Genomic DNA, 8,419 nt, shown 5'->3' with positions numbered 1-8,419 from the left:
GCAAATAGAAACATCCTCTTTGACCTTTACAAATGGCTTGTGACCTGTAGCAAGGCAGTCAATCTTTGTTTCATCTTTGGAGAGGTAAAACTAGTCTCTTCATTACTAATACTATACTGCTACACTCTCAAGGTCATCCAAGTACTTGTTCAAATGCCCCATCCTTTACCATTTTGTTCAGTGCCAAACAAGTTTGAATTAATTATTATTATTATCATTCTTACTAGTGGTCATTATCTTGTCCCTTTGTTCCTAGCTGCTACTATGTGGAAGACCTAGATTACGCCAGGGGATATGCCTACTGCCACAAACCTATGATTGATTTGAATATGAGCTTGTCTTGGTAGATACGATTTTATATTTGGAAAATTCTTTGAAAATGTATCGTTATCACCCAAATGATGAAACTAGCATCTGTATCCAGTTAATTATTCAACAAATATAACAATTATCACCTAATCCTAGTCCACATGCATCATCTTTCTTTAAGGGATAATACTTGCAATAATGCATAATGCCCCTACAAAGTGTGGTTTGAGAATCTATAAACAATAAAATCCCTTAATTCTAACTTTCTGATCATAGCTACAACCTTGTCTACTTGTTCGTCTGATGCATGAGGTATTGGATCATTTGTAGTATTTTGGAATCATTGGCTCGATCCAAAAGTTACTTATTCAACAATGGAAATATTTGCACCATGTGAACCCCAAACTTTATTGTATAGGTCAAGAAATTCCATGCATAGCCCTTCTTGAGAGGTGGGCAATTTATGGAAATATATGCCAATTCTCATGTTACCCACTATTTTGTTGGTAATATCCCTAGGAGAAAAAAATTCTCCAAGATGATCCTCAGCCGGTAGCCAACAGCCCCTCGAAGCCACCAGTTAGCTCATTGTGCCACTTCTCTGCCACCCAAGCCAACCATGTGGTCCCTCGCCCATCTACCATGATCATATGTTTGAAGTTGGACCTCCCAAACCTAAAGGTATGCCTTGTCATTTTGAAATTAAGTATTGTAGTTTGCTTATCATGGACACTTCTGGGCATGGATTAATGGGGGATTCGAAAAAAGAAATGGGCTAGGTCTATGCTCTTGTCCCCTAGACCCCTTTTAGGTATTAACCGTAGATTCTAGTCCTATGGGATCTCTTTTACTGACCATTTGGTTCTAAGGATGGTATTTCACGGGAAACCCTAATTTTGGTTGCATGGTCCCACTCCCTTATCCACTTATATTACCCTCTTTCCATTCATTATTACCCCGTTCATCATTTCTCCCGCCAGGGTCCACATTCCTCCATTGGGTCCACATAGGGTTAGCTTGCCCCTTCCCCTTGTCCACACCTTGAGTCATGGCCTGGAATGAAGCTCGGAGGTTGATGCAACTGAAAAGAAAGTTCAAAGAATATATGTCCACATTCAACAGGAAAATGTACCATAAAATGCAAAAGATGGTTGGGACAAACACATTTAGCATGTGGGCAAAAGACAATGCATGAGCTCTACCCTATCATCATGGCCATCACGTTGGTTCCCTCAAGTTCTATGAACCTTCTTCATCATATAAGAACCCATGATTGTCCCAACCCCTGGTGGGCGATGAACCACCTCACCTTAAAGTGGGGAATTCAATGCTATATCTTATACATCATGCTCTAACCCCTTGAGCCCCGAGCAGTTAATCAAAGAAAATCATAGAAAGGAAAAAGGAATAAAAGAAGGGTGCAAAAATCAAGGTCAGAGCACCTCATGTACCACATTTTCTCCCTCCTATACATTATAAACCCAAGTGGGGGCTTCCCTCTTATTAGCTACTCTTGTACCCCAGCATGTGACCCAACGCTGCCCCTTCTCATCCCCTACTTCATTCACCATATCTGTCACATGCCACCCATCTTTTGAAGGATGTAGCTTGAATATTATCCCCTTTAGAAGTAGAAACCACCTAATAGGGTACTTAGTTAACCCCATTTGGAGTTTAGGAGAAATTGGCACATCCCGTAGCCCATTATGGAAGGGCAGGCCATTATGAAGTCCCCACCTGTGGTCCGTGATTAGGTAAGCCCATTTACTCAATTTCTCAAATGACTTGTTGTACTCGAAGGCTAGGGGACACATTAGATCTTATGCAGGATTGCAGATGGTTTCCATTTTGGGTTTGGTCTCCCTATACAGGGTCCTAATCCTCCAAAGGGCTACAGTGGCACATGTAGGGTGAGCGTTGAGATCCATGGGCCTCCATAACAACAAATTGTACTCCATGGATCCCCACAACCATTCAGAGACTTCTTGTGGTTCACTTATTGGATGAGGAGGATGCACTTGATCCATCATGCCCAATCGGCTCCATATCTACACCATATACTTGGCAGATGATCCAGGACTTGCACGATGAAGTGGCACAACCTACACCATCATCCTAGCCCTTGCAAGTGATCTACAGACATCTTCGATTTGTTTGGAGACCCTTGAAGACACTTGTGTTCCCCCACATGTCATTTGGAGCACCATAAGCTATTACAAGGGGCCAACCCCTTGTTCATTGCTTTTGAGGGTCCTATTCTTTATTATGACACCCATTGACCTCATTAGGCCTCTTAGAGGGCCCTACAACATGCATAGATTATCATTTGACCTCTTAAGAGGCTTACTTTTTCATTTATGACCTAGTTTGGTGGGCTTGTCACCAAAAGTTATATTATTAGAACATTATTATATTTTTGGGGCTTATGTAGGCCATGGAGGCTAATTCAAACTCCTTAGTTGTGTGTAAATACAAGTGAGATGAGATCATTTTCTCATCATCACTTGGGTTTGGATCTCTTATCTCTCTTGAGATTTTGCATTTTTCTAGAGGATGAATTGGAGCTTTATGGACAAGTTTTGATGTGTGGATATTGGTCTATCTTCTCTTGGAGCTTCTATCTTGTCAATTGTGAATGGTTGGATATACTCTGTTACATGTAAGTACATGCCTTTTTATTTTATTCTTCATTACTTTTGTCATATATGTTGGACTGGGATTTTCTTTGTTTTAGAGCCAATTGTAGCATGCATTTATTGCTTAAAATTGTGGAATTTGATTCTATTATAGCATCTCTCAATGTATGGGCCTTGTAATATGAGAAAAATCTCCTAGGGGTAATTCTATCAAATAATTTGACCTTGACAAGCCATTCTTTTTGTACATCGAAGTATAAAAGTTGCAAGGTTGCTTCTTTTGGACCTAGAAGGCAAGTAAAGTGATCTTGAGGCCTCCTTGACTAGGAACCAAGAAATCGTACTCATACTCAAGATAGACTCCATTCTCCCAAAGACTAAGGCACTGATCTACCAAGGGTGGTCACTAAAAACCATTTCTTTCACCTCCTCCAAGGTCTAGCCACATTGGGGTACATAGGGCATCAATTTCCCGACAAGCTAGCCATAAAAAAATTCTATCACCTAGGGTCTCCTACGCTGGCCTTTCCTCTAGCTCTCCTCCAATTTTGAAGACATTCCAATAGTGGAGTTGGGAGAAAAGCCAAGCCCTAGCTCTGGGATCAAAGCTTGCCCTGCCATCCCCAAGGCTAGTATCTCATAGGGTCAAAACAACATCTTCAAGTGAAATTATTTGTTTGGTCCTTTCCCCCACCTTGTCTAGGGTAAGAATATCATTTGGTTGCTACATACTTTCCTCATACCCTAGACTGGGTCCGCTTGGCCCTGTGTGGTCCCATTCCTTTGAAAGACCATTCTTCAAGAACCATCTGGGATACCAATTCTAATAAGGATTTTAGGGATTAGGGAACTCCTTCACAAGTCTTATCCCATAAACCTAACCCTCAAATCCTTTCCCCCTCTCCCTAGAATACATAGTACCTTGCTTTGAGAGCAAGCAAGATCCATTCTTCAAATTCTTCTGAGAAAGGGTTTATTTGAGTCACTCATATCCATTGACTTATCCTTCATTGGTGACTCCATACATACTGGGTCTCCTCCCATTGGTGAAACTCCGTAAATAGAAGGGTCCTTAGTTGAGGTGACAATGGGCTAAGTCTCCATTTGTTTCCCTTGGCCTAGCATTTTCCCTTTAGGTCCCCTGCTAGTTTGAGCGGTAACATTTTTGCGTCATTGCCAGGGACATGAGTCGTGTGTTTTGTTCCCCATACGATGTATTGGTGACTCCACTTGAAGAACAAAGCCCTAGTTCTTCATTGAGCTTTAAAGTTAATGCTTGTAGGGTGAAGCAAGCATCTATCAAGGCACTTTAATTCACCCTGGTGATTCCATTATAATCTTAATATGCAAAATCATAGAAAATGGAGATTTCTCTTGGTCCTATACTTGAAAAACTCAATAACCAAGAGATTCGGGAATTGCAAAAGAAAGCGGTGGAATATGCAGAATCTTTTCAAAATATGTTGGAGGGCATGGATATGGAAATCATGCTTAGGTTTTATAGGTCGCAAGAAGTACAACATGACATAGTAAGGTGTGCTTATGAAAAGGACCCTAGTCGTCTTCTTAACCTTGCTCACATAACCTGTGCTGTGAATATTCTGGATGACCTCATTAATAACAATGGGAAAGGGAATACCTCCTCTGAGGATGATGAAGAATTGGATCCTGTGAGCCTCCAAATCACATAGGAAAGAATGGATGAATATAGTAGGTCATACAGGGAGGTAGTAAGGGAATATAATTCAAATGAAATTTTCTCTTATTTATATGATGAAGAGGTTAATCTTCATAAGATGAAATGTGAATATGAAGAGAACCCTACTAATGCTCTCCTCCTAGAAGCATACTACCATAATCATGTAACAAATACCTTAGCCATTGTTCTTCAAGAGAAGAGATAAGAAGAGAGGTCCCGCTTGTCAACCAACCATGATGAAGATGACCTTGAGGATCTCGGTGATAAGCAAAAAGAGGAGACATCGTTGGGGCTGCAAGACGAACATCATGATTTTGAGAGAACATGTATTGAGGAGAATGAAGTTATGGAAAGTAAGCCCAAGATTGACCTTACCTTTCTCAAGGATATCACTCCTAATGACTCTCCTTTTGAAAAACTTGAGGAAGGTGATCCCATGAGCTCCTTGGAAAATGACATTGGAGATTTTTACTGCTCAAACTAGAAGGGGACCTAAGGGGGATCCCTAAAGGGAAAATGCTAAGCCAAGGGCAACAGATGGAGACTTAGCCCACTGTCACCTCAGCTAAGGACCCCTTCTATTTACGGACTTTCACAGATGGGAGGAGACCCGATATGTATGGAGTCACTAATAAATAATAATTCAATGGATATGAGTGACCCAAACAGACCCTTTCCTAGAAAAGTTTGAAAGATGGAGCTTGCTTGCTCACTAAGCAAGGTATTACATATTCTAGGGAAGGAAGAGAGGATTTTGAGATTTAGGTTTATGGGAATAGGCTTGTGAAACAGTTCCCCAATCCCTAAATGCTTGTTAGAATTGGTATCCCGGATGGTTCTTGAAGAATGATCTTTTAAAGGAGCGGGACCACATGGGGCCAAGTGGAGCTGGTCTAGGGTATGAGGAAAGTATGAAGCAACCAATGATATTCTTACCCTAGACAAGGTGGGGGAAAGGATCAAAGAAATAATTTCACTTGAAGATGTTGTCTTGACCCTATGAGGTACTAGCCTTCGGGATGGCAAGGAAATTTTTGATCCGGGAGCTAGGGCTTGATGTTTCTCCCAACTCCACCGTTGGAATGGCTTCAAAATTGGAGGAGAGCTAGAGGAAAGGCCAACACAGTAGACCATAGGAGATCGAATTTTTTTGATGGCTATCTTGTCGGGAAATTGATGCCCTAGGTACCCCAATGTGGCTAGTCCCGGAAGGATGTGAGAAAATATGGATTTTAGTGACCACCCTTGGTAGATCAATGCCTTAATCTTTGAGAGAATGGATTCTATGTTGAGTAAGTGTAGGATTTCTTGGTTCCTAGTCAAGGAGGCCTCAAGATCACTTTGTTTGCCTTTTAGGTCAAGAAGAAGCAACCTTGCAGCTTTTATACTTCAATGTGCAAGAGGAATGGCTTATTAAGGTCAAGTTTTACCCCTAGGAGATTTCGCTCACATTACATGGCCCATACATTGAAGGAATGCTATAATAGAGACAAATTTCACAATATTAAGGAGTAAATGCATTGAGCAATTAGCCCTAGAACAAAGAAAATCCCAATCCAACATATATGACAAAAGTAAACAAGAATAACATCAAAAAAACATGTACTTACATGTAATAGAGTATATCCAACCATTTGCAATTTACAATAAAGAAGTTCCAAGAGAAGATAGACCAATGTCCACACATCAAAACTCATCCATAAAGCTCCAATTCATCCTTAGAAAAAGTGCAAAAATCTCAAGAGAGATAAGAGATCCAAATCAAAGTGATGATGAGAAATGAACTTATCTCACTTGTATTTATACACAACTTAGGATTTTGAATTAGCCTCCTTGGCCTACATAAACCCCAAATATAAAATAATGTTCTAATAATATAACTTTTGGTGACAATCCAACCAAACTAGCTCATAAGTGAAAAAGCAAGCCTCTTAAGAGGTCAAATAATAATCTATGCATGTTGTAGGGCCCTCTGAGAGGCCTAATGAGGTTCATGGGTGCCACAATGAAGAATAGGACCCTCAAAAGCAGTGGACAAGGGGTTGACCCCTTATAATAACTGTGGTGCTCCAAATCACATGTGGGGGCACACAAATATCCTCATGGGTCTCCAAACAAATCGAAGTTACTCGTAGATCACCTGGAAGGGATAGGATGATGGTGTAGGTGATGCCACATCATCGTGCAAATCCTGGATCATCTACCAAGTGTATGGTGTAGATCTAGGGCCAGATAGGCATGATGGATTAGGTGCATCATCCTGATCCAATAAGTGAACCATGAGAAATCTCTGAATGGCTGTGGGGATCCATGGAGTGCAATCTACTACTTTGGAGGCCTATGGATCTCAACGCTCACCCTACAAGTGCCAATGTAGCCCTTTGGAGGGTTAGGGCCCCGTATAGGGAGACCAAACCCAAACGAAAACCATCTGCAATCCTGCATAAGATCCAAGGCGTCCCCTAGCCTTCCAGCACAACAAGTCAATAGAGAAAACAAGTAAATGAGCTTACCTAATCATGGACCACATGTGGGGACTTCATAATCGCCTACCCTTCCATAATGGGCTTCGGGATGTGCTAATGTCTCCTAAACTCCAAATGGGGTTAACCAAGCACCGTATTAGGTGGTTTCTACATCTAAAGGGGGTAATATAGTCATGGTACATCCATCAAAAGGTGGTGGCATGTGGCAAATAGGTGAATCAACTAGGGAATGAGAAGGGGCAGCCCTGGGTCACATGATGGGGTACAAGGGTAGCTAACAAGAGGGAATCCCACACTTGGGTTTCTAATGTGTAGGAGGGAGCAATCGTGGTACATGAGGTGCCCCGACCTTGATTTTTCCACCCTTCTTTTATGCCTTTTGTGTAATGTCCCCAATTAAATTAATTTGGTTAAGATGAATTTCTATTTTTGCAATTGGGTGTTGGGAAATATTTTGGCATGTAAACTTAGGAAATGTGGGTGGAGGGAGTCCCCACTTAATTTTTGGAGAAATGGGGGCCACGAAAATTAGAGAAAAAGGAAATTTTAAATTGGTAGTGGGATGTGGGGCCACCCAAAAAGGGAAATTCGAACCCCTTAGGAAAATTGAATTGCTAAGGGAAGGAGGTCGAATTATTGGATGGAGGGACCCACATGAGGAGGCAAGAAGAAATTATAAATAGAAGAAGCATAGAAGCTATTGGGGCCTTTGTTCATTCATCTATTTTCTTTTGTTGCTCAAGCTATTTAGTTGGGTCACGAGTGTTGCTTAGCATAGAGTTCTCCAAGGGGAGAACTCACCCTTCTTTCGGTGGACTTCGAGTGCCACCCTAGGGAGGTCAAATCGTACCAATTTGGAGAGGAGCTGGAGGGATTCAGAGCCAAACATTCAGCCACTCACTCAACTAGTGCGTATTCCAGGAGGATGCAGGAGAGGATACGCTTGGGTCATTTCAGTGGTCTTCCGAGTAGCAATTGCCGGGAGAATTTTGGCATAGGAGCTTCAGTGGGATATCATCCTTTGGAGGAGTTTGGGAGCAGGAGATTGTTGCTTGAAGGCAGCACGATTTGGAGCATCCAAGGCTAGTGCAAAGGTTACTCAGTGGGCACACGTGGGAGTTTGTGGGACAAGTTTTGGAGCTGGAATTTGCCAGGAGAAATAAGGAGAACCTTGGGGCAGCATAACTCAACATTTTGGCAGTGATTGGAGGGATTTTCTTGGGATCTTGCAGGAAATCGATATTTCCCAATTGTTGGAGGAGGATGTGGTATTTGGGGCCAAATTTCGG

This window comes from Pinus tabuliformis, chromosome 1_1, assembly GCF_031772625.1.
Source record: "Pinus tabuliformis cultivar Carrire ecotype Pingquan chromosome 1_1, CPIR1, whole genome shotgun sequence".
NCBI classification, from domain to species: Eukaryota; Viridiplantae; Streptophyta; class Pinopsida; order Pinales; family Pinaceae; genus Pinus; species Pinus tabuliformis.
This window is presented reverse-complemented; position numbering follows the sequence as displayed.